The sequence below is a fragment of the Suricata suricatta genome, chromosome 14 (genome assembly GCF_006229205.1).
Source record: "Suricata suricatta isolate VVHF042 chromosome 14, meerkat_22Aug2017_6uvM2_HiC, whole genome shotgun sequence".
Taxonomy (NCBI): Eukaryota; Metazoa; Chordata; class Mammalia; order Carnivora; family Herpestidae; genus Suricata; species Suricata suricatta.
In genome coordinates, this window is record NC_043713.1 from 31,250,358 (window position 1) to 31,278,180 (window position 27,823).

Consider the following 27,823-nt stretch of genomic DNA (forward strand, 5'->3'; position numbering starts at 1 on the left):
CCTTGTAATACCCTTAACATTCCTAAGGGCAGGCCTAGAAAAGGCTAGTTACACCCTATGTGACGGTCCTGGGTCCTGGGTCTACTCTGATTGGTTAACACTCTAAATGTTGTAATAAACCTGTCAATATTGTGTAATAATAATTGGATCACTGTACCTTTGTCACAATTTCCTGTAACTCCCCCTTCCCAAACTCATAAAGGCCCTGCCCCACCTTTGTTCGGGGCTCTCAGCATGGATCCACCACACTGGTAGGTAAAGTCTGTGAGCCCGAGCTTAGGCCCCTTAGGCCCCGGCGAGCCTAAACCCGTAATAAAGCCCTTTGCTTTTGCATGCGTGACTTGGTCTCCCTGGCGGTTTCTGGTTTTGGGGACGATAAAGAAATCTTGGGTATTACAGCTCCAGACTCTGAGCTGTGAGCACAGAGCTGGACTCAGGGCTAGAACTCATGACCTGAGCTGAAGTCAGATGCTTAACCGAACCACCAGGCTCCCCTTCAAGATATTTAAAATTTTGGTCAGTATTTGTATGGTAAAGTATTTTCAACTACCCTTACCCCTCTTTGTTGTTGTTGCTATTGTTTTTATTTATTTTAATTTTTTTATTTGAGTATAATGTTACATCAGCTTCTGGTGGAAAACATAGTGAATGAATATCTATGTTATGCTGTGATCACCACAAGTATCACTGCCATCTGTCAACATACACGAATATTACAATACCATGGACTACATTCCCTATGGTGGCCCTTTTATTCTGATGACTTTTTATTCATTCCATAACTAGAAGCTTGAATCTCCCACCCCCCTTCACCCATTTTGCCTATCTTTCTTACCTCCCTTCCCTCTGGCAATCATTGATTTGTTCCTTGTGTTTATAGGTCTTATTTTGCCTTTAGTTTGTTTATTCGTTTGTTTTTTTAGATTCCACCCGGGTTTGTTTGTTTTTTGTTTTTTCTTAATTTGGACAGTTTAAACTGAGTAAATGCTGGAAGACTTTCCATATCCTGGACTCATATTTTTCCCATAGTGTAAAATGTGAATAAATACACACTTTTGAGAAGATCCATTTGATTCTGCTTTCTCTGTGATGTGTTTTGAAGTTGCCTTGTCTTCTTCAAGTGTTGGTTAAGTGCCTTTAAGGTTTTCTTTTTCATCCCTCTACTATAGGCCTATTTGGCTTTAGCAAACCAACCAACCAACCAATAAAAACACCACCACCTCGGGGTTTTTGTGAGTTCTTTGATCACCAGACTTATTTTTTCAAGCCTTGCTCAAAATATTAAAAAGCAATTCCCTTCATCTTTTTTTCATACTAGATTATTTGAGCATGAAAAGGAAAGAAAGAGAAAAATACTCTCTGCATCTTTAATTTTTATTTTTCTATCCATAAAAGCAAGAACGGGAGTGAAGGAGCAAAATCATGTATATCTACTAGTGCAGATTAGTTGAATACGATAATACTATAAAAATACTTAGAAAATGCTAATGATGATTGTGGACAACACCAGAGAGGATAAGAGACAGTCTAAATAACATGTTTCATTCCAATATTTATTGTCAGGTGGGAAGTTCTTCCCTACTTTATTTCCTGGTATTGGTATGAAATGAAAATTTACAAAAAAGTGAGCAGGACCACGGAGAAAGGAAACAAGAGAATGAGAAATGTGTTCATAGGTCTTTGTGTCTCTACTTTTCAACCATAATTGGGTCCAAGGTTATATGATTGGGTCATTGGACTAAACTTTTAGAGTCCAAACACTAAACAAATTGTCATGGTATGGATGCAGAGCTCTGTTCTTTCCATAATTAGGACAGCATCCAAAGAAAAGGTAACAGCTCACTCATTAGTTTTACTAACAGGCATCAGGAAAAGGAGGCAAGAAACCGGCAACAGGCTACAAAGAGTGGGGAAAGGACAAATGGTGAAGACGAGAAAGAAGAAAGACTGCACAGATCTAATTAAGAGGCGGAATTAACTGTCATCCTAACATATTACAAATCTGTATAACACTTTAAATATTTTTGGACTAGATTCCTTTAGGAGTTAAAATTCTTGGCTTTATGGGAAACTTGGCTACTTGTACTGGCATTGAAAATGGATTTATCTCTGTTATTATCTTTATTTGAACTCACTCATTCTTTTTCTTTCACTGTGCTCCCCATTTTGCCAAGAAAATTCACTTTCAATTACACATATATCATAACACTTAAACATTAGTTTCACTTGCCTCTGGTTAATAACTCACCTTATATTCAAACATCCATCAACATAAAATCAGCATAACAACTTTTATGAATCCCTTTATCATCACCACATTCTAAATGCTTATACAATTCACTCTCTGGATTCATATAGGAACTTGCTTAATAGCCCTTAAAGTTACTATAAACCTTGGTTGCTTTCAATCATAGGAATATTATTCATGTTTTCAGAGTGAGCTCAGTTTTGGTAATTGTTAAAGTTTAAAACCACTGGGATATATATGTAATAATCTCTATAACAAAAAATTTTAAAAAATCTTTTTTTTCTAAACTGGTTTAAGGAATCTCTAGAATTTTAATCTGCCTTCTAGCTACTAAGAATTCTTTATACTCATCTTGATATAGGTTTGAATCTGGAGACAAATATTTATAATGAGAGTTTTCAATAGGGAAAATTTCTGAATGCCCCAGTTTCGGGTTTGGCAGGACAGTGGAGCAGATGGTTCTGTTTCGACTTGAGGTTAACTCACAGTCCCTGTGGAACCTCACTTCAGTTGCCCCGTGATGGAGATCATGTTCAGGTGAATGGCATTACGAAGTGCTGAACTGATTTTCAAGCAGCCAATAAGCACCAAACGATGCTAAGTGTGAACTAAGGGCTATTTCTGGAAGAACTAAAGCGGCATGGAAAGGGAAGATTGAAAGATGACCAATGACTTATTTCCTACTTAATTTATACCCAGGGCCATTTTTGAATGATACTAGCTTTTTTTTTTTCTGCAGTTCAGCAATGGTGCATATGGAAATGGTGAAAGCTATTTAAAAATAATTACATTCATTGAAAATGGCAATAAATATGACAACAATAGCTAGAAAATGAATTTTAGATATCGTAATTTTTCTGCCTGCCACTAGCATTTTCACTTATCTAGATATTCAAGAATAAGAAATAATTTAACCAAGTCTAATCCCTGTAATCAAGTTGTAACATTTCATATTAAGCTCAGTTTCTATCTTCAAGATGACATACAGAAATTGTATGGGAAAGAATGGAACATCATAGAAAAGGATCATATTTTCCCTTTATTCTTTCAACATTAACTTGTGAAATGACCACTGTATGTTCATTGTTTATATACTTGGGTTAATTACTTTAGGAAAGTTAGAAGTGGATGTCAAGGCCTTTATCCTTAAAGACTTTATAGTTTAACAAAATAGCACATAAAATAGATATTATTATAATCAGTGAAATATGCTTACCACATTCATACAAACTGTGTGATGACCTTGGGCTAGTCACAGTTCAACTCTGATTTCATGTTTTTTGTCTCTAAGTTTTCTTCCATTTCCAAAGTTGATAATTATATGCTTTTATATTCTAATAATAGAGTATTTGTTCAAACTCCTGTGCTAGCTTTTGGAGATACAAAGGAGATGCTTAGGATACTTGTCTTTAATTGATAGGATATATTTTTTCCTTTCTTTGTTGTTTTTATTTTCCAGTCCTCTCTGTCTGTCTGTGTGTCTGTCTCTCTCTCCTCCAGGAAGGGTTGTATGTGAAATAATATTTCTTGCTATAGGATGAGTAGCCTTCTACTGTTTAGAGATTATGTTTTAAATGAAAGTGTAGTGACTGCATCAAGGTTGACCCTTTCTGAGACTCATGGTAAATGAAACTGACCCTTGCAAAGAAGGTGAATTTTACCTAGAGTTTAATTTTTCTAAATATCTTCTAGAAATGAAGAATGTTGACTCCTCATGTGACTCCCAGTGTACAAGATTTGAATTATAGCTAGTCAATGAGCAGAGTGACCTTCCCCAAAGCCCAGTAGAAGGAATAGACAGTGAAACTCTTTGATATAAAGTGCCCTAAAAATGGAGAAGTTAATCTTAGATGTAGGTTTAAGACAAAGGTATAGGAGGCCCAAGAGAAGAGCTGGCTCCAGTTAAGGAAGTTACTAAGACTGGAAGGTGTGTCTCAACCAGTACCTTTGACAAACAAGGCCCTCCAAAATACGTATTAAAACAGGAGGATTAAGAGTGATTGATTATTTTCTGATCATTTTTTAACAGTACAGAATATAGGTACACATGGGCATGAAATACACAGAGAACCCAACCATTGTACATTGTTAATGGAACTTAGTCCTGAAGGAATGGGGTCCTTTTTTCTTAAGGAATCCCATTGCCTAGGGAGATATGAACCATTCAAGGAATAGTGCTGCAGGATCAAGTTTTAAAGGATCATTCTTTATATGATGGCAAGAAGCAATATTAGAGTTAGCCTTATTAGACTATTGGGGAGACAGGGTGCCTTGGTCTCAAATAGGGAATAAATTCCTATTAGGAACTCTTGAGGGAAATAAAATATTAATTATATATATTAAAGTGCTCTGTCTATATTTGTACTCCATGTGGCAAAGCAGGTCATAGCTGTTATAAAATTGGATGGCCAGATATATAAAAAATAGAACAAATTAGCTGCCTTGAATTGTTGTTTAAGAACTTCATGAGACATGGATGTTTGTGTTCTGAAACTGGCCAGGGGAAGATAAGCTTTGTGGGGGTAGAAAGAAGAAAGCATCCTAATGAGCTGGTCTTTGAAAGCCCGGAAGACCAGAAAAGCAGATAAGATGTGGAAGAATACCCAGAAAAATGGCATAAAGAAAGGTAAAGAGAAAAGAATGTATATAACCTATATTTAGGAATAAGAGACAAGATAGTAAGTTTTAAAGTGCAGTGAAATTATTTATGTGTAATTGTTGAAGGCATAGAACATAAAGGAATTTATGACAAAAATTGACCCCATCCAGTTACATCTCATCAAAATGGATATTCTATTCTAATATGATAGTGCATGGCACTAATAATATATAAGGTGTATAATTTACTATAAATGGACCTTATATAAATGGAAATGTGCCAAGTCATTATTCATATCACTGGATCAAGCCCTAGTTCTGCCATTTAAATGATCATTGCTGATTTCAATAATTCAGAATTCAACAAACCCTATTCAGGGTTATTGCTTCGCATCTACAGGGTATCACTGACCTTGTGTTCTGTGTATTGTCCCTGAACTGAGCACTGCACTGCATTTGTGTCGGGCAATGGAGACCTTTATTGTAATACCACTTTCATTCCATGTTTGCATATATATGTGTTGGATGCCAAAGACAGAGGTCTAGCATTTCTTGGGCAAAAGATTTTTTTGGGACTTTTTACAGATGTCATTCTGTGTAATATTCACAAAGTTTTTACTGGGTAGATATTTCATCCCTCATTGAACACGTGAAAAAAACTGAGGTTTACATAATCTCTTGGCCACTGTCACAGTTTCGTGCATTATGAAACTGGATTTTGCACCTAGATCTCTCTTAATCCTTGGTATATCAAAATATTTGTGTGTATGCTTTCTCAGGAGGTGGGTTTCAATTATTGTATGCATAATATTATTTTATGGTCTCAATAAGATTCCAAATAGTATAAAACAGAACTTGTTCTCAGAGAGCTTTCCTAAAGGAAACAAGGATACACAGTCGTGAAGTTTAAGTTACAGTATCAGAAATTGGAAAGAAAAAGCAATGCATGACTTATTAAGGAATGAACCTTAGTAACATTAACTTTTACAAGGTTGTATATTCAAGGAGAGAGGCATGATAGCATCATTCATCCATTTATTCATTTATCCAGTGTCTCATTTCTTGGCTGTTATATTGTTGTGCCAAGCTTGTCATATCAAGATAAGCAAGGCATTATTTAAAGAATTCTTTTGTTGTGTTTCTTGTAACACAGAACTTCAGTCTTCCCTAAATCTTTTGCGTGAGATTATTCCATAAAGGCTAGATGTTTCACAGTAGAAGTGACACCTCAAAGCCCTTATTTTTCTGGGTCTTCATTTTATTATTTTATTATTGTTGTTGCTTCTCTCTCTCTCTCTCTCTCTCTCTCTCTCTCTCTTTTTTTTGTAAACATGATGTTCACATGGAGTTCAGATGTAGCAAGTGCAAAGTTTGTTTTCAAATGATACAGCAATCTCTGTTGACAACAATGTACATGTAATGGACACTGGATTCTTGTTCCTTGTCTCTATCTTCCACTAAATTATAAGCTTTTTGAGGGAAGAGATTGTGCCATATTCATTTTTTTAATCCCCATCACCTTTAATAGCAGTTACTAATAAATATTGGTTTAATGAGTGAATGAAACAATCACTTCTATGTAATTGGCTGGGCTTTTTTTCTTTCATCCTAAACATCTATTATACTGGTAGGGTGTCATATACTGTGCTAAGAGGCTCAGAGGTAGGGATAATAATTGGCTGGGCTTCTATGACATGCCTCTTATTATCCAAGGCTTTGGATCCGATACTTTTTATGAATTTCTGAATTAGGAAGTCTGTCCCCCTAAATATATAATGCAGCTATGTATTATTTTTCAGCGTTCTCTGATTGTTTCATGTATATGCATTTGTCTCCTAATTAAAAAGAAGGTTTTGGAGGGAGTTGAGTCTAAGTGATGAATTTTCCTATATCCACTACCCCACCCAGATATGTACATATGGTATCTGTGTTTGCGTGTGTATGTATATATGTGTATAAATATATATATACATATATACATACACACTTGTATATATGTATATATATATGTTTGCATATGTTTTACATGGCTTGAACACAAACTTGATGGATTTTAACTCAATCATCTGATTGTACTTTACCTTACAATCAGTACTTCGAATTAAAATAGAAAGTAAACAAATGAGCAATGCATTTATTTCAGTGTGACCTTCGTGAAAAACAATTCTCTTCAAACTGTTTTGCATTCTGGTTTTCATAAACTTTCCTGCAAGACTTAGAGTTCTTTGATCCCAAGGCCCACCAATGTAATGAAGAATATAAGCAATTTGGTATGTGGGACAGCTGGCAGAAAAGTGAATTAGAGCTTCGTGATATGAGAAACACTGTGTCTTTTACATTTGTCCCAATCATCATGTGCTACAATTGCCTTATCTGGTGACACACTCACCCAACTGCTCTTGAAGTGTGCACCTTCCTAAATATCCCCTGGCTTGAAACAAAGAAGTATTGTCACGATCAGATCTAGTGCTGCAGTTTTTTTCAGTTTAAACTTTACTAACTTTAAAGAGAATTTTGTCGAATATATGCTACAGTAATTATTCATTTCTGGGCCACAGGCATTATTTCACCAAGACAGTACTTTTCCAGACTGATGGACAGTATTTTTATAGTTGTTCATAGAAAAATGAAATCACTTACTACAGCTTGATTTTTATGTTGCTGTGGCTCGATAGAGGTTGGTGTCAGCCACCTTGCTTTTAGAATTGAGCTCATCTGAAACATTTCCCAAAGGCTGGTGTTCTCACAAAGGCAAGAAAGAAATATAAATATGGGGTCTGATTATAGGGCAATCAAGACTCTAAAATATATAGTCACACCAGGAATGCTGAAATCTGTTTTTATACAATTGAGCTTACTAAACTCATCTCTAATTTAACTTTGAGATGCCATATTTTGTAATGTTATTGTCTTAAAAATTCCCTTATCTTTCCATGCAATGCTTGTCTCTCCTATATAATTAGTCATTCCTGGAAATTAAGGCTTATTGAAGTAAAGCACTAGTGTAGATAATAATTCTGGAAAAGGAAAGGATCACAGAAAAATATTCTGCAGGGTTAGCAGGGACCTGTGTCATGGTGTCCAGAAACAGGGCTGATTAGGAAAGGCTGATATGGCTTTGTTTACTTATCTAGCTTTTGGAGTAAAATCCTAAATTGCTTTAGAGCAACTCTCTATGCCACACAGCATCAGTAATGAGTATATCAACAGGTGTTATCTTTTTTTATCTATATTAATATACTGACTCTTCACTTTGAAAAGACTGTGGGGATTGGAATCAGTTTTAGTAACAGTGTGTCTGGGGCAAATCATCTTATCTCACTGCATACTTTTAAAAGTTTGTGAGCATTAAATAAAATATTTAATATAATTCTCGCAATGTCTAGCTTATGATAAATATTCAATAAATGCTTTATCTTTTTTTTAACCTGAAGCTCCTTAAGTGGTTAATGGGTGGCTGTGTAGTAGAGTATTGAAATTACAGATTCTGGAGCAGATTAGGCTCAATCTAGCTTCTATCATTTGTTAACTCCCAAGACTTCAGGTTTCACAACTCTGTGCCTCAGTTTTTCATCTATAAGATGGAGACCATAAAACTTTCTGTCTTAGAAGGTTATCATGGAAGGCCCATGAGGTAATAGGTGTTAAATGCTGAAAGCTGTGGCTGGCACAGAGTGTGTGCCATAAAAGTGCTTGCTCTTTAAGAGAATGATTATATTCCCTGGCATTCCTGTGCTCAGAATTTGTGGTTGAGGAGAACAGGAGAGCTGCCATGGTGAGTAACGAAAGAGAACTTCAGGAACTGAATAGAGCATCATGATCCTGAACCAGGAAAGGCAAAGTATGTTAGTCATCTCTTTTTGCAAATGAGTTGAGAATTCAAATATTAAAAGACAGACAAGTGGCCTTAATAAAAGGTTGATGGGAGTACAAAAGGAGACTCAGAACTTTTTCTGATTGTTATAGAGAATTTATGTGTTGAAAATAGGATCTATTTTGGATAAAACCTTCCCCTGAGTTATTCTCTCCCTAGGAATACTGGGCTGCATCCAGCCTAAAAGTATGGGTGAAGATGTCAGACCTCAAAAAGAAACAGGTTTATTCCTGACAATAAGCTTCAAGCAAAATATACTCAGGATATGCTTCTGGGTATGTAAAATATTGGATCAATGGCAAAGTAGGAATTTTAAAGCCCAGACTCAGCCCACGTGGATAAAAAAATACAAGAAAAATTCTTACTTTGGGGGTGCCTGGGTGGCTCAGTCAGTTAAGCATCTGACTTCAGCTCAGGACATGATCTTGTAGTTCATGGGTTTGAGCCCCATCTTGGGGTCTGAGCTAACAGCTCAAAGTCTGGAGCCTTCTTAGGATACTGTGTCTCCCTCCCTCTCTCTCTGCTTCTCCCCTGCTTGTACTTTGTCTCCTTCTCCAAAATAAATAAGCATTAAAAATATATATACATATATTATAATATATATAACTTTGTAATTTGAGGCCATGTGTCAGATGAAGCTGAAGTTGTCTCAGGATTCAACAACAACAATAGCAACAGGAGAAGGCACTAGAACTGAAGGCCCGGAGCCAGTTATAGAACTGTCCCACTTGCCTTATGTGGTATGATGTGAAAAGGGATGTGAAATGGCTATTCTTTACAGATGCTCGACAAGGTGATGTAGGAGACATAAAGCATTTAGTAATATGCAGGGTCTAGGAAGAATGAATAGAGATATAATATGTGAAGATAGGATTCAGATCAAAGTAAAGTTACTTGATCTCTCTCTCTGCCTTATCTTCTACCATAAGAAACTGAGGCCTTCTCTTCCCTCTGCCTCCTCTCCTACTGACTGTACCAAGGATCTCTTCTGAATGCATTATGTGATTCCTGTATCATACTGGCCATATGGCATTCTCTCCACAATCTATGATGTTTGCATTTCACAAGAGACTCTTGGGCACAAGAGTCCCTTAAACACAAAGGAATTGCCCTTCCAGTGGTGGACTTTGAAAAAGGGAATTACTATTTCAGAGAAAGATGGTCCTTCCAAGTGCACTCATTCTGTCTTTCCATAAAGACCAGTACCAAGCTGGGCCACAGGCTTTCTCCTCTCCCTGCATAAGAGAAGAACACGTAAGTGACTTCAGCCCAGAACATTAAAACAAATACTGATAGTTCAAGGTTAATAGATGCATAAAACAAAAGTAATTCCATGTCAAAGCTGAGATGACAGGCGATTTGACTTGAGGCAGCCTTACAATCACTCTTTCACATGTGCTCCGTGCTGAGACCAGGCGAAGGCGTTATGTTTCTGACATTTACTTGTCAGGAAGGTATGACAATAGAGATTGTTTCTATCTCTGCTGCTCCCAGATGTTAACCTTCCAGCTTTAGTTTGTAATTGGGGTTCTGTGGAGCTTTAACATTTTCTATTGATTCAATAGAAGCAATAACATTTCCAATCATAAGACGGCATTATAGAAATATCAGGCAATTCACATATCAGAATGTTTGATGGCTGGGCTCACTGCATTAATTTCTGTCACCTTTGCCAGGAACCCTTTATCCTCTTTTTAATACTGAAGGACACCTGGGAGTAGTTGCTGCCACTTTTATTGTTCAATAAAGTAGACAAAAGTTTCAATTAACAACCCAGGGGCCTCTAGGAAATTGTGAATGAGAATATATTTTACTCATTTTACTATATTTCTTTTTTCTAATGTGCCATCTGTGACTTCTAGGCTGTACTTCACTCAAAAGGCGCGTGCTCACACACACGCACGCACACACACACGCACACACACACACTCACTCACTAGTCTCCTATTCCAGTTTTCCAGTTTACTTTATATTCAACAAAGAGAGCCCAGATGGGACCAGTAAGGATATGGAGAGAAACTGGAAGTAAGCAGAAAGCTCAGGCAAGTGTGAACAGAGGAGTGAAGATCTCTGTAACTGAGGGGTGGTGAGGCAAGAGCGTCCTCCACTGCAAACTTGACCCTGGGACAGAAGTACCAATGGGTCCTCTTCTACTATCTAACAAGCACCTCTTGAAAAAAAACAAATCCTGTGTCATTTATTCACTTACATTCTAATTACTTTACTAAACATTTATATTGTGAGTTTGTAAAAACTCATTCGCTGTATTTTTAAAATAATCAATGAACAGGAAGAAAATTATGATCTAAAAAGTGAAATTAAACATATGGCAATATTATAATTTTTCAAGATGCCTTGTTTTGTTTCACTTCAACATAACCTTTGCACTTCTTCCTAAATAATCTCTGTGTGTTTCTACAGAGGCCATGCACAGTTTTGATCCTACAACCTTCCTTGTTATGGTCCTTTTAATTTTAACTCATTTAAATAAGCACTGTCACTTCCTCCTCCTGTCCATGTGTCTACTAATACCTGTACTTCATAGACAGACTTTGGGTCACCTCTCTGATAAAACACTTCTTGTCTCCCCCCAGAGTGATTCTTAATTTGTAGAAGACAAAGAACTGTCAGAGAACTTGATCATTTTTTCTCATAAAATTATACATTGTTTATGTTCTAAGATCTCTAAACTTTATTGTTGACCTTAAGGACTATTAGACAAAAGTATTCTTTGGTGTTCTTTATACTACTTTAGCCTGCTAATATCTTTGCTGTTTCTCACACTGGAATGCTATACAAAATTTTGATGCCAATGTCTTCTTTATGATAATCATTATCTAACACATTAACAAAACTTTAAATAAAATTGAACAAACATAACCTATTAGTCTAATTTTAGAAACTTCTGTCCAGTGTACCTCAACGAATTAATCAGCATTATTTTGATATAGTTTTTCCAATAATAATTGTTAACAAAAACCAAATTTCTTTGCATTTAATTTATGTTTTTAAACTTGTTCTTAAAGTCAGTGACAGAGGAATAATGTCAGTTCTGGAAATCTAGACCTGTTACATCTAATGCCAAAAAAAAAAAATCTATTTCTATTGGAACATGATCTGTGCTTAGTAAATGCTCAGAGGGACCTGTTTTGTGGCTGCCTTTTGTTAGGGACTTACAAGGCAGCTTTTTAATAAGTTTCCATATTGTGTCTGAAAGTTAGATTATTTTTACTGGTCTATATAGTTTATATCTTCCTTGATCCTCCTTTTAAAAATGGTAATGGAATTTTTTAATCTTCTGTTTTTGTATGAATAAATAAAGCCATGTCTAAGAGAAAGGAAAATAATAATGCTATTGCACTTGAAGTATAGGGATTTAATACTGTCATCAATGAGATAAACTCTGACTGTAGAGAGAAACTGGAATTGTAGCAAAAAATGGAACAAAGTTTCTATGTCAAATTTACTGTAACTCATTTTGCACTGCTCACTGGGTTCTTTTTTTTAATTTACTTTTTTTAAGATTTGTTTTTAAGTTTATTTTGACAGAGAGAGAGAGAGAGAGAGAGAGAGAGAGAGAGAGAGAGAGAGAGAGATAGCATGGGTGGGGAAGGTGCAGAGAGTGAGGGAGACTCAGAATCCAAAGCAGGATCAGGGATCTGAACTGTTCAGCACAGAGGCCAATGTGGGCCTCAAACACTTGAACTGTGAGATCATGACCTGAGCCAAAGTTGGATGCTTAACCAACTGAAAAATCCCGGAGTTACATCACTGGGTTCTTTATAACTGTTTTACCTTACGTCTCTAAGTGTGGTCAATAGCCCAGTGCCATTGGCATCACTTAGAAGCTTGTTAGAAATACAGTTTTAGGACCCACTCAGAAATCCTTATCAGAATTTGGATTTTGTCCAATTTCTCAGGAGATTTGCATCCACATTGAAGTTTAAGAAGCACTGGTATAGACGGTCTCTTTTTCTGTCTTCAAACGTGTTCCATTCCCTTTGCTGTAAATACTCATGTGGCCAGGCATCTACCTGATCCACATCTTATCTGACAACAAAAATGTCTGCATTATATGACTTGTTTTGTCTATCGTCCAAACATTCATTTATAAGAACAAGTCATTCTCATGGATATACTCCTTATATCCTAATTAAGAAAAGCTCTTTTAACTTCTAGTACTTACTTGTTAGAAGTCAAACACCTGATTATTCTTTTGATCACTTGACCAGTTTTCCATGAGGTAGTTCTTTCTCCAAAGGCTAGCTGCACTTTTATAGCCATTTTGAAATTCAGGTCTGTCTGTTTAATCTTTAGATTAAAACACATGTATATTACTCTATATGGTCAATGTTTGGGGGTTATGTTAAAGGTAGATTGATCACATAATTATAAGTTATCAGTGGCCAAAGTATCTTAACAGTAAACTAATTCTTAATATTTTACACAAAGTTATGTGTTCAGTAAATGTTTATAGAAAATATTAGAAAGCTGAGAGGGATTCAGGAGTGTAGCAGTATAGATAAGCTACCACATTTCAGATGGAAAGACTGTGTGGTCTTATTCAATTCAAAAGTAATTACATAGACAAGGGCCCTTTTTCTTTATGGTACATTCAGTTGACCTCTTCCACCTCCACAAAGAAGAGAGCGCCTCTGTCTCGGAGGCTCTGTCATGCAGGAGACAGGCATTTCTCTCAGTCACAGTGTGGAAGCCAGACACCAGTTTTTTGAAACCAAACAAATATGCAATTTGTCAGTCTGCAGATAGAGTGTTTCTGCCTTCAGATTCAAAATGGTTTTCATTTATTCATGTAAAAAAGAAGCATTTCAGTTATAGTTGTAATATTTACTTATCTGGTTTCCTCATGATGGATAACAAATGTATCCAGAACTTCCATGCATCAAAAAGATGCCACTTCATAAAATGGCAATACAATTCCATATTACAATAAAAACAGATACAATTCAAAATGCCTCAAATAGTTCCAAAAGCAATTATGGCATTTCAGAAGTAAACATTACTTACAAATTCATAACCACCCATCAAAATTATTTCACCAGGGTAAGTTAAGGAAGCATCTGCTACAATTTATGCATTTTGAGTCTTTCTTATTTTTCATATACAACTATGAAAAAAATGCTTCCAGCAAGTACTGCAGTCCAGAGTGAAGTCAAACAGTTTGCCATTTACCTAGGAACATATGCTTTTTAAGTTGCAGCTCAATCCTTTTACTATAATAAAGGTATAAAATTCACATTTTCAACCAAAGGAACAAGATATGACCAGTACCATCTGCAGAGAAATAGTGCCCAAGATTAGCAGTCTTATTTCTTTGCTTAAAAGAATAGCAGAATAGGCTCCTTTTTAAAGGCTAAAAAAAAGTCATTCTTCATATCCTGTTCAGAATAATGCTGAATTATTTCTCAACTACAAGTAGTGTTCCATAAATCATAAAAAGAATAAATCTTATTAAATCAGTTGTAGATTACAAAAACCTTAAGGCAAGGTCCATTCTCCAAAGGACAGTGCTATCCTCACTGATTTTTTATCTTTTTACTTATTTAAGAGGAGACAACTTCTTTGAGACCTGCCTAACTGAAATAAAAGCCTTTCCTCCCCCATTTTATATGGAATCAAGTGGCAAATAACCATAGTAGACCAGTTCATCTACTAAACGGCTAAATATTACAAATTTCAGCATATATACAGACACGTGTAATGGAGAGTGTATATATAATGTATACCATGTGCAAATAGATCACTTTAACATTACATTTTTAAAAAATGAATTGCCATATATGTTACATTGATTCAGAAGATTAAAGGAACAATAAAATTTGATATCCTTTAATTATGCTGGAAAATTAAAAAAAATGATATTTACAATTAATTAAAATAATATACTAGAATCTATTCTTGAATAGTTAAAATATTTTATACATCTAGCCCTTAATCTGACGGGGTATTATATTCACAAAAGTCTAGTTTTATGTTTTAGAGAAAATAAACTCACTTTTGCATGTCACAGAACAAAATAAGAATGCAAAAGTTATGATTCTCGTAGCAGTGTGAACTTTGCACATTACAAATAACACATTCAACAAGGTAGATATTTTATAGTCAGCCTAGTGATGAAAAATTCAATATGCATATATTTATGTATTGAGTAGATTTATAGCCAACACGCCCACTGCCACTTGGCCTCAGTTCACTTTCATGTCCTTGAAAAGAACACATTTCACACATTTTAAAAAAACATTTAGAAGATTTAAAAGCATTTGCCAGTGTCACAGAGCAACAGCAAATGGTGTACGCATCTCTAATAAGTTAGTCTAGAAATATGGAATATGAAATGTGCAATGAGGTGTTTTGTATTCTGAAGTGAAAGGCTTTCTAACTTTATTGACTCACATTGAGGATGAGGCCCGGGTTCACAAATTTAGTGGTATGCGGATTCCATTCTGCTCCAACCTGGCACAAATGTGATGCCATTTCACCAGCAGCTGAGAAGTTAAGCTTTACTGAGGTGTTCCTTCACAACAGGAAATGGGTTGCAGGCAGTTTAAGAATTACTTTTCACTGCACACAGTATGCTTTTATTCAACATTTTGAGATGGTGACATAAGATATTACGTAGCAGAGATCATTATTGTTAAGGGTTTTCAATGCATATATAACTAGTGCTAGTATATGAAAAAATGTAGTGGTGGGAAAAGTGTTAACTTTGTCCCTCATTGCCCATCCTCTCAGCACTTAAGGCCCATGTGACAAGATGCATCCCTCATTAATGCATTCGAGAAAGACTTCCTAACACCTTCTATGTGCTTAACCAACTGAGCCACCCAGGCACCCCTCCAGTGACCTGATTCATGTGTTGGGAAAATAAGGAAAGTTATGCACCATAAGATGGCCAATGTGACTAAGCTCTAGTCTCTAGCTTAGAGACTCCTCTTCCAGGTTCTTCTTACTGCCCTGCTTGCTGTGCATGCCAAATTACTACTAATGAAGAATGCAGAAGTAACACATGATAAATTGTCCCCCATGCTCGTGCTTTGGTCTCAGGTCTCTGGAGAAGAATCTCCTCTGAGACCGCCTGTGTAAAATAAAACTCTGATCCACCAACATCTCTGAGTGCTGCTTGGTTTTTGAGTCAATGATCCAGCCTGGTCCATAACAAATGTAAAGGGACATTCTAACGTTTTCTATCAAAAAACCTCATAGAGATGTTTGTAATTGTTTCTAATACATTAGAAGACCAAGCAAACCATGGAGTGCCTAGGTGGCTCAGTCAGTTAAGCGTCCGACTTCAGCTCAGGTTATGATCTTTCCATACATGAGTTGGGGCCCTGCATCAGGCTCTGTGCTGATTGTTCAGAGCCTGGAGCTTACTTTGGTTTCTGTGTCTCCCTAGCTGTCTGCCCCTTCCCCACTCACTCTGTCTCTCAAAAATAATAAACATTAAAAAGTTATCCAAAAAATAAAATACAAAGCAAACCAAAAGCAGTGATGACATGGAAATGAAGAACTGTTATTTTCTCAGTGGAAACTGTGTCTACACTGCATCACTCAAACTGACTTAGTTTTTACACACAGGTTTTTTTTAAGTGTGTAATTACAATAATTTTTAAACAACTAATTATTTTTTCTAAAATTGAAACTTTTTTCTCTTTAAAATATTTTCCATTGAGAAACCAATAAAGAACTAGAAGTCTGACATTCTTCCTCTCCTACTCTTTAGATTTACTAACACTGTTTCTCTGGGGCAGAAGCAGGAACATGAATCTGGTCCCATGGAACTACATTCTGGGGCCATCCGAGGGCTCACTGAGAGCTGGTCTGTGGGTAATACCATATTAGAGCAAGTTCATTTTGCTACCTTAAAAACACTCTCTTCTTATTTTTGCTTTTCTGTTTTTCTGTTCTTCTGTAGATCCAGAATCATGAGCTCCACAGTGAATTCCTTCCCATGGTGAGTAAATTTACAGCTTGTGGTAGAAATGCTAACTTTCATAACTCTGAGTTTTAATTTGTAGACAGTAATGTGTTGCCCCTTAATAATATAAATGCTAATCATTTTTTAAAACACTGAATTCCTCTCTTTAGCAAAGAGTTCCATAAGTGAGATTCCAAGGAATAATAGAAATGCTAATTATTTTGATTAGCACAAAGGGGAGAGTCTATTAAAAGTTCCTGAAGATACTTGCTTCTTTAATTTTATATGTTTTATGGATTCTTTTAAAACTGACCTCAAGCTATATGCCAGTATTTTATTTTTTATGTAAATGGTTTCACTCAAAATGCCCTCCCAACTTCTTATTTTTAAATGGTCTCTATGTGAGAAACTGAATCAATATCTATTGTGTAGTTCAAGTCTCCATAACTGTATTGAATAGATGGAACAGTCAAGTGGAGAAATTGATGAATATTACTTTGGGAGAAAGAGCTGGTATTATTTGAAAATTCGTTTGGTGTGTATGTGTGATATGTGATTGTTTAAAATGCTTCAGATGAAAGTTTCATTGAGGTCAATCTCTTTTCAAGGTATTTAGGAATGTTTTAAAGGAAAATCTGCAGGCCAGGAGTATATCTATACAGAGATAAATGTTCTGGGTCAAAACAAATCCAAAATAACATGTTATTTCAGTATTTTCAAAAAAAATGAGCTGTTCAATGAAAATATAATTTAACTGGTACTGGGAAAGAGGATTGGGAAGGTGGTATAATTAATGGTTAATAGAACAGACTCTGGAATCAGATAGCTATGGATTGACTCCTAGCTTTACTATTTTCTAACAGTGTGATTCTGAACAGGCTTTTTTGTGTTTGGTTGTTTAACTCTCGAAGAGTTTCAGCTACCTTGCCTGTTGTCAAGATCAAATGGGATAATTCATGCCATAAAAGAAAAAAAAAGAAAAGAAAAAGGAAGCACAACATCTGGTACATAGGAAATGATTGGCATTTGTATTACTAGTCACACTGTTACTCATGTTGGCATTCGATATTACTGTTATTGTTTTTGTTATCTCCACTACAACTGCTTTAATATAAGCAAGGTACTCCCTGGGAGGAGTACTTTGTCTACCTTTGTATTTCTAAGTTTCAAGTACTTCTTTTGGTTTTACCAACTTCCATACAATTCATGAAGTTACTGAGTGCCTACCAGATGTCAGGCTTCATGATAGGAAACACATTTACAAAGACACAGGAGGGGGGGATGGCCATTTAGACAAACCACACATTTTGAGAAGTGTTGTAAAGTATTTGTGGGGATAAAGAAATGAGAGAGGGATGGCTCTGTTGAGGGTGAAAAAGAGGGATTCTGAGGGAAAATTGTCTCTAAATTGACCCTTGTATAATGATGATGAAAATGCTTTAAGATGACAAGGGATGGCATAGGAATCCAGATGGGGGAACAGTACATGCTAAGGCCTAGAGTTTTAATAAAGCTGGCTTTGTCGAAAGAGTTTATTATTGTGGCTAATTGTTTTTGGAGAAAACTTGCAAGATTAGAAAGCAGTAGCATGTGCAGTTGGAGGATGAATGAAAGACCAGTTTATGGAAGGAATCAGAGATCTTGATTAAAGGCTTAGTTAGTTCTCCTCAGTAAAAATACAAAGCAGTTGAAAAGTTACAAGTGGGCCAGTGATGACTGAGGATGGCCCTAAAGGGAATGAGCTGAGAGATGAGCGTAGTTGGCAGTACTTAAAGTGGAGGAAGAAAAAATTATGAGGCTATGAAAAGAAAACCCTGAAAAAACAAACAAACAAACAAAGAACAATTGGATAGAGAAAGATTTAAGAAAAAATAGAGGAGAATATAAACAGATCATGACTTGGCATGAGGGTACAGGAGCTTAAAAATAGGGTGGGCACAGCGTTCTAGCTGTCAGTCACAATCAGGAGAACAGAAGGAGGGTCATTGTTACTGCATGTCTGGTGATAAGGTACACATGGATCTGAGGGGCTGAGCCTTCTATTTCTTTGCGCCGAGTAGTGTTTCAGCTGCAAACTGTAAGGCCTAGAGAAAAGGTCTGGAGCAGAGATTTAGCCCTTGGGAAAATTAGAAGTAGATGGAACTACACTTGGAAAGAATGAAGAGAAAGAAAGAAAAAGGAATGAAGTTTGAATGTTAGGATCACTGGAGCCAATAAGGTACTGAAACTGAGGCAGCCATGAAAGAGGGTCAACAAAAGCTAAAAAAAAGAAAGGAGTTTCTAGATAAAGGGATTTGTCAGCCAAGCCCAATTCCACAAGAAGGTCAGAAGAAATTAGGTGTACAAAATGTCCACTGGAACTGGCAATTGCTGTGATTTTGATGAAGACAGTTTTAATATAAGGACAGTGAGTAAAGTCCGGATTGCTACATTTAGCAAATGGATGAAGGGGATTAAGAATGCTGGTAACTCCTGAGCATGTAGCTGCAATTCAATGTCAGAAATGGCACTCATAGAGCTAACTTCAACTGAAGCCACACGTCTGATAGAGCAACCACTCTGCTGAACCTCTCAATTCACTTATCTTATTGGTCACCGTAACAACAAATTGCCAACAAGAGCATGGCTTTGTTGTGTCATCTGTTATTAAGGAGGTAAAATGAATAGAGGTAAGTGTTCTGATTTCCACTATCACTCAAATGTTTGAGTCTCTGGGTATTTGACTATCAGCTGTCAACATGAACAAGGTTGGTCTGGAAACATTTGTGTCTACAGCCACAATCCCAGTTGGAATGTTCTCATCTGAACCAAGTTTGTCTTTCCAACTTTCTAAACTGTTCTTTTGGCCTAGAAGGGTAAAGTACATTATCTCCTGCTATTTCATTTTTATTAAAACTGTTTGAACTTGGAAATGAGGCCTGATGGTCCCATTTTCAGAAGGCTGAAGGTCACTGGGTGTTTCTGTTCAAAAAGAGAAAACAATGTGTAACCCCTCTGGCACCATAATCGAAAGAAATAGTGTGGTGATTACAGCCCTGCACTGAGCTGGCGGCTGCTACAAATATTGGAACTGAGTTTGATAGGATCCTGTATTACCTTATAACAGAGTATCATTCCTTACAGTTCCAAGGTCAATGTCTCTTTCTCAAATAACATTTCGGACCTATAATTGTTCATCTACATGCCAGCAATTATGGGGGAATTGATCAGCCAGTAATTAATGCCATGCTATTACACTTTTTAATTTGTAGATTATGCAGCTGCAAGCGTTCTCACATTTTTAATTTGTATATTATACAGCCACAAATGTTTACAATGCCCTTTTTAATCTCCTTACACTACCACTGCCATTATTCACTATAGATTAATGATACCCCGGATGCTGGGGTTTATTTCATTTACCGCTCTTACCAGGAGAGCAGTTAACATTACTGTGCTCTATTACTTAATGTCTTACCGCAGCTGCTGGTGAGCATTGGTTACCCTTTAAAATATTACCAGCCAGTTATTTTTTCTTTATTTTTTTTAGCTCTCCTGTCACCAACAATATGACTCTGTGGTTATATTATACTTTATTTCAAAATTTATTTCAACTGGTTCTATCAGAGATGTTTAAAGAATTCATTCTAAGTAATACAAATGACCTCAACCCCTCCCCCCCCATCGTTGTCCATCTGAGAGCCTATTTGGGGTTTGCGACCAATACAATTTTTTTTGTTCATTTAACTCCCATTTTTCTTCATACTTGTAAGCGAATTAACTTAAAAAGAAAATTTCAAAGAGTAACTTACTCCTTTTCAATTGGGCAGAAATAGATATTCTCAATACTGACTGAGGATAACTCAGAAATTTAAACTCATGCTGCTGGCGATGGCAGGGGTGACTGTGGAATGAACATATACCTCCTTTGGTTTTCCTCAAGGCGATCCAGAGTTCCAAGGGGGAGGGCTGGGCTGTGTCAGTTTCTAATTTTAACCCTGGGACTACTCTGAGCCATCAGGATGTACAGCATCCACATCACAGCAGAATTCTGTAAAACACACCATATGCACAACATAGTGTTAGTCAGTGGGCAGGATACACAGAAGTGAATGATACTGCATCTGTTCTCAAAGAATTTATATTATCCTTAGTCATAGATATAAATAAATATATAAAAAAATAAGCTGTCCATAACTAAACTTCAGGAATGAAGTGATTATATGAGAGCACAATGCACTGGGTGTCCCAGTGCATGTGACAGGCGGACAGAAGAGCCTTATAACCAATTAGAAGAATGGCTTTTCAGAGGGAGAAGGGAGTGAACGCTGGAGGAGTATCTTGAGCTGAACTCTGAAGAAGGAGGCAATTTGAACAAGCTGAGAGCGGAGAAGCACTTTCCCTGAAGAGAATACAAAATAAATAGACATTTCAGTGATTGGTGTTTGTTATATATTCAAGGGGCAGTAAAGAGATGAATACGGCTCAAAGAATGTTCCTGGTGAGGAATAGTTTAGACTTGAAGTTGGACATTTCGCCTATAGCAGTGGATCTAGAACACCAACATAAGGACTTGCGATTTCCTTCTGGGCAGAGAGAGTTTCTGTGGGGCGTTTTTGACTGGCATTTGTTTGGTTTGTTTTTCTTTTTTTGTTGTTGTTATGGTAGTGCCATTATTGAAGCAATATTTTAGGGAAAAGAAAATGGTGGAGGCTGAAATTAAGATCATTTAGGAGGCTGATGAAGTAATTAGGTGTGAGATGATAAAAGTACGAACTCTGATGGTTATATGTCCTGTAGTTTCTAGACACCTGCGGTGTTTCTCATATCTCCTTCCTGACACTCCAGGCCTCCTCTGTTCTCTGCTCCAACTCTACAAATTCTGTCTGCTTTGGAATGATCCAAACTTGAATCTAGCATCATTTTTTAATCACTAAGAGATTTACTGCTTTTAAGTTTTAACATAATATTACACATGTAGATGTCTTATTACCTAAAGTATTAAAATCATCATAATAATTATGGATCAGACACTGTACTAAACATTTTATATGCATTATTTTGTTTTATTTCATTCCTACAATCACCTGAGAGGTAGGTTCTTTAATTTCTACTAAGAAATTATTGAGGCTTACTATATATCACACGGTCGCATAATGGCAGAGTCATAATTTAACCTCCAGTCTACCAGTTGTATTCCTTTTTTTGCATTTGTTCTTTCACTTATTCATTCATTCACTAATCCTTAACAACTTCTTAATACCAGACGTGATCTCGTGCTGAGGACACCTTACTGAACCATATAGCTGAGATCCCTGTATTGTTGGTGACATAGGTCAGCACAAAGTAAGTACAGCCTGTATTTTGAACAAGCCCTACTCTCATAAAATGTAATTGGAAAGCATATTGACAGTATTTCTGTGTCCCTTTAAATATAGTCTCCTACTCTTGAACAAAATATGAGTAAATTTCCATGATTTTGGGGTGATTTCTACTATAATAAAAGGCTTCATTATAGATCATTTTATTTAGTTTTTTCCAACTATATTGAGGAATAATTGACAAATGCAATTGTATGTATTAAAGTTTACCACATAATGATTTGATATGCATATACATTATGGAATGATTACCAAATAAAGATAATTAGCACATCCATCACCTTACATAATTAACTCTTTTTATGTGTGTGTGGTGAGAATGCTTAATGTCTCCTCACAGCAGATTTCACATATACAACACTGTACTAGAGCCATCAAGCTGTACGTCAGAGCCTTAGAACTTACTCATCTTATAACTGAAACTGTATACCCTTTGACCTATATCTCCCATTTCCCTCCCTACAGCTGCTGGGAACCACCATTCTATTGTCTGGTTCTATGAAATCAGCTTTATTATTATATATTTTCAGTATATTCATAGAAGTAATGCAGTGCTCTATTTGTCTCTCTGTATCTGGCTTATTTACCTTATCATAATGCCCTCCAGCTTCATCCACGTTGTTGCAAAGGGCAGGATTTCCTTCTTTTTATGCCTAAATACCATTCTTCTGTGTGTGGGGGGGGGGCAGGGGGTTACTCACAGTTTTAATCCATTTAACCATGGGAGGACATTTAGGATATTTTCGCACCTTGGATATTGTGAATAATCCTGCAATAGACTTGAGAGTACAGATTATCTCTTGGAGACACTAATATTGTTTCCTTCAAATGTATATCCAGGAGTCAGACAAGGACACTTCAAGAAAATAAAATTGTAGGCCAATATCCCTAATGAATACAGATACTAGCAAACTAAATTCAAGAGTACATTATCCTCAACAAAAGACTAGCAAACTTAATTCAAGAACACATTACAAGTATCATACACTATGATCAAGTGGGATGTATCCCTAAGTTACAAGGCTGGTTCAATATGCACAAATCAATAGATGTGATATACCACATTAACAGAATGAACAGTAACAATTATGTGATCATCTCAATAGATCCAGAAGAAGCACTGGAAAAAATCAACATCTTTTCATGATGAAAAGTCTGAACAAATATCATGTAAGAGGATTTTACTTCAGCATATAAAGATCACTTATGACAAGCCCACAGCAAACATCAGATTCAGTGATGCAAAGTTACAAGCCTTTTCTCTAAGTTCAGGAACAAGACAAGGATGCATGCCACTCTTGCCACTTTCATGTAACGTAGTACTGGATGTCCTAGCTAGAACAACTAGACACGAAAAAAAAAAAGCTTGCAAATCAGAAAGGAAGAGGTAAAATAATACCTTTCTTAAGATGACATGCTTATATACATGTGTGTATATACACATATATATTAAAAACCTAAGAGATAATTAGTAAGTCCAAATACAGTAAAAATCAAAGCTTTACATTTTATTCAATATTATGGTTATTCCTATTTACTAACCTAGAAGGCTGTAGGCCAAGTCCTTCATGATGGAGGATGAGCAGCGTCTTCACTGCAGCTGGTGTCTGCATGATCCTGGCTCCTGGATAGCTTATTCTTCTCCCGGTTTGTTAACTTTGACCTATGCTGATCCTTCTAGGGTCAGAAATAGGAAAGGGGGAGCAGAAAGGTGAGTGGAGTCCTTATGTGACTAATGCTGTGACACAGTTTCACTCTATATTGACCAATCAGGTTTGTAAAATTGACTCTTGTTCAAGTGGACTTTTAGGAAGCCTGTGTTTTTCCTTTATGTTGTAAATAAATTCTCTGGCATCCAGTTATTCAAAGCATCTTCCTTAGCCTGTGGCCATTCATAACAACCTTTAGCTCCTTTCTGCTAAGTTCTTTTGCCTTTTCTCATAGAACTTTTGGGTGGGATTTAAGGGAAGGCGTGTGGCCTAAAGGAAGTGCTTATCATGCTTTCAAAATCTAGGAATAGATTGCCCAAGGCAACCAACCATCTTTCCTTTCTTTCACTTCACTGTCAGAATAGATAAGAAGCCTATCTCTCACACTTGAGATTCTCTCAAACATAAATCCAACATCCTGCACATTGCAGGGGAAACCTAGCAACTCTCAAAGAGGATGCTGTGGGGTCCTCTGGTGTAATTTCAGAGGCTAAGAAAAACATGACTGTCCTTACCTAATAAAAGGAGTGAGACCCAGAACATATCAGCTACTTCCACACTCAAACTTTCTATTACACAGTCCTTTTCTAGGCTCTCAAACTTATTTTATACATTGGAGCTGAATAATCTCTCAGGGTACATACTAATTTTCTCTAACCCCATTTTATAAGTGCTGTATATAGCCTGGCACTGCACTTTAGAATATGTTGTTTGTTATCTTAGGACCTCAGTTCCAGTCTAACATCATGGCTGATACATAAACAAAGAAACAAGTTCAAGTAGTAATAAGCACCATTAAGAAAACAAGAACCATGCTTGCTTTGGCAGTACATATGCTAAATTTGGAATGATACAAAGAAGATTAGCATGACCCCTGAGCAAGTATGACATGCAAATTTGTGAAATGTTCCATATTTGGGGGGTGGGGAGGGAAGAGAGTGCCAAACCAAGAAACAGATTTAACTATAGAAAACAGACTGATGGTTAGCAGAGGGCTGGATGGTTGAGGGGGTGGGGGAATGGGGATAAGGCAGGCACTTGTGATGAGCACCAGGTGTTGTATGCAAGTGTTGAATCACTGTATTGTGTACCTGAAACTCATATTACACTTTATGTTAACTGACTGGGATTTAAATAACATCTTAAAAAAAAAGAGAGAGAAAGAGAGAACCTAATGTAGAAGAAAGGAATGAGGAGGACAGCAGTAGATGATGTAGTCAAGGGAACATTCCCAAAGGCATAGGATTTAGTAGGAACCTGATTGGCTAGGAGAGTCATGCAAAGATCAGGGGTAGTAGGTACATTCCAAGAAAATAGATAGAGGATTAAAGAGCCAACAACAAAATTGAATTCAGCAGTTCAAAAAGCAGAAAACAATCATGTCGGGTTGGCTCAAACCCAGCAAGGGAAAGAGGGCTTTGGGACAATGATCCCACATGCATAAGAATCATGTGGAGGGCTTCTTAGCACACCAGTTCCTGGGCCCCATCCCAGAGATTCTGACCTGCTTCCAAGTGACACTGTTCTTCCTGAGTGGCAGTTTTATAGGCTATGAGGTCAGAGGAATAAGCATGGAGCCAGAGGATAGAGTTTGCATTTTAATTTAAATTTTTGGAGGGGCCTGGGTGGCTCAGTTGGTTGAGTGTCCAACTCTTGACTTCGGCTCAGGACATGATCTCACAGTTTTGTGAGTTTGAGCCTTGAGTTGACTCTGTGCTGTCAGTGCAGAGCCTGCTTGGGATTCTCCCTTTCGCTTTGCCTCCTCGTGCTTTCTCAAAATAAACAAACTTTAAAACAAACAGTGGAGGATCATGATCTAATTCGAAATTTTTAAGATGACTGGGTGTTTTAGGACAAATACACTGTAGGGGAGGGAAGGAACTTATGGGAGAAAGTAGGACATTCAGAAAGCTATTTTTTTTATCCTGGCAAAGAATGTTAGCGGTTTGAATGAGCACAGTAGTGGTAGAGTTGTAGAGAAGTCATAGACATAGGAATATATTCTGGAGAATAGGTTGAAAGGAATTGATTATGGATTAGTTTGAGTAGAATATGGGAAGGAGAAATCTCTAAAATTTAAACTCATGACCACATCTGTTTCTTTAGGAATATCATTACACTTAACACTTTTTTTTTTTACTTCCCCATAGTGCTTGGCAGGTGATTTAGAACAGAGTAGATGGACACTTAGTAAGTAAGAGGATTGAATCAGGAAGGACTCAAGTAATTTGTATATTAATAATTAATCATAGTATTTTCAATAGTTTAAAAAATAAGTAAATAAAATAAAATTAGAATTAGAATTAATCCCAAAAATTTGGTGACATAAATCTAAGTGGAATTTGAGAACAGATTAATTGTTAATGCTGGTAATTTAGGTAAAGTAAATACAACAATATTTAGGACTGGATTAATTTTAGGAAATGCTATAGGTTCATTTCCTCTGTCTCCAAGGAAACCAATTCTGGTAGCAGTTGTATTGCCACTGGAGGGGAAAAAAAAGGGTTTATGATGAACAGGAAGCATGTGACCCAGAAGTAATAGCACAATGGGTTCACCCTTTGCACCCTTCCTTTTTCCAATTGTCTTATACTTCTAGTTAAAGTGAACATCAAGATCAGTGTTCAAACTTTATCAAAGAATAGAAGAAAAAATTATATTGTGTATGGAATATCTGTAAGATTTTATTTATGATGAAAGGCATGGCAGCAGATGTGGGAATCTGAAGAAAGGGATTATAGTTAGAAAATACACAGTTTCTAGGGTCATGTGGTAGATTCATTCATCTCTCTATCTCTTCCATTTTGTACTTCCATTTGATTCTCAGTGTGCTCAGCAATGTAGAGTTCCCAGTAAAATATTCTACCATTTAAAAAAATGTTTAATATTTATTTTTGAAAGACAGAAAGAGAGAGAAAGAGAAATGAGCAGGGGAGAGGCAGAGGGAGGGAGACACAGAATCCAAAGTAGGCTCCAGCCAGGCTCTGAGCAGTCTGCACAAAGCCAGACTCAGGACTCGACCTCACAAAGTGAGATCATGACCATCATGACCTGAGCTGAAGTTGGACACTTAACCAACTGAGTCACCCAGGTGCCCTAAAATATTCTACTATTGATCTTCTGAAAGAGCAAGATCATATTAACATTAACTGCTAGAAAATGTTCTGGAACCTGTTTTTAAATTTTTTCTTACAAAATGCTAGGTAACTACTTTATCCAAAAGTGGTTGAAGAAATAACAGTTCTTAAAGGATATCTCTGCAATGGTAACAAAATCCCATCTCATTACCAAAATGTCCTTCTTTTAAGGACTTAAACTTCTAAATCAAGAATGTAAGATTTGTGTAGAATATATCATAAGCATACTAAACCTGAAAGTTTATTCATGAGCACCAAAAAGCTCAAAGTTATGATTGTGAAGAAAAAGAAATTGCCCTAATCACCCAGACTTTTATCTTAAAAATGGTATCCCATTAAAAACCATAGAAAAATGGTTTATATATACTTTCTATTGATCTATAATTTTCCCTTCAAAGGAACAATCAATAATGCTTATTCTGTCAATTAAATCTTGACCCAGGAACTATTGAGAACAAAAATGAGAGGTTGTAAAATTAAAGGTCTAAGTAATCAATCTAATTCGTGCTGAAGTAGTCACTTACCTGTGTGTCTTGAGTGCCTTAGAAATTATCAAAAGTCCAAAAGCAACATGGGAAAACAGGTAAGAACTCAGATTTAACATAAACTATTGTGTGTTATAAAGACTTGTGTGGTTTAAAAGAGATTTCAAGTAAGATGGCAGAAAACCAGCAACTGATTTTAAAATTTAGGTCTTACAAAGATAAAGAAGCATAGCATATTCCGGCTTAGCCCTGCATCCCAGACTTGGGTAAGGGTACCTGGAGCACAGAGCTAAAGGGCCTTGATGTACCCTGACACTCACTTGTCTCCCTAAGTAAAACAAAGTAGGCATGTGTTTCAGTCTAGTTCTTGGTGTCTTCTGGTGCCTAGCCATGAGCTGGAAAAAGAAAAAAAAAATTTTTTTTTGTCTTACCATATTATATTCTTAGAAATAAACAAAAAAAGGGGAGTGGAGGAT

At 36.5% G+C, this 27,823-nt stretch overlaps 1 long non-coding RNA gene and 1 other non-coding gene across 3 annotated transcripts; both read left to right on the forward strand.

Moving 5' to 3' along the window:
- The first annotated feature begins 225 nt into the window (after positions 1–225).
- Positions 226–23,212, forward strand: LOC115278468. 2 transcript variants are annotated; one of them, XR_003902905.1, is made up of 4 exons: positions 226–251; positions 16,654–16,692; positions 21,902–21,981; positions 23,123–23,212. It is a non-coding gene; the product is annotated as an uncharacterized LOC115278468 (long non-coding RNA). The 2 variants fall into 2 exon arrangements; XR_003902906.1 differs by lacking the exon at positions 226–251 and adding an exon at positions 4,819–4,874.
- A 1,329-nt stretch (positions 23,213–24,541) lies between these two features.
- Positions 24,542–24,644, forward strand: LOC115278543. Its single transcript, XR_003902950.1, has one exon. It is a non-coding gene; the product is annotated as a U6 spliceosomal RNA (small nuclear RNA).
- Positions 24,645–27,823: the final 3,179 nt, after the last annotated feature.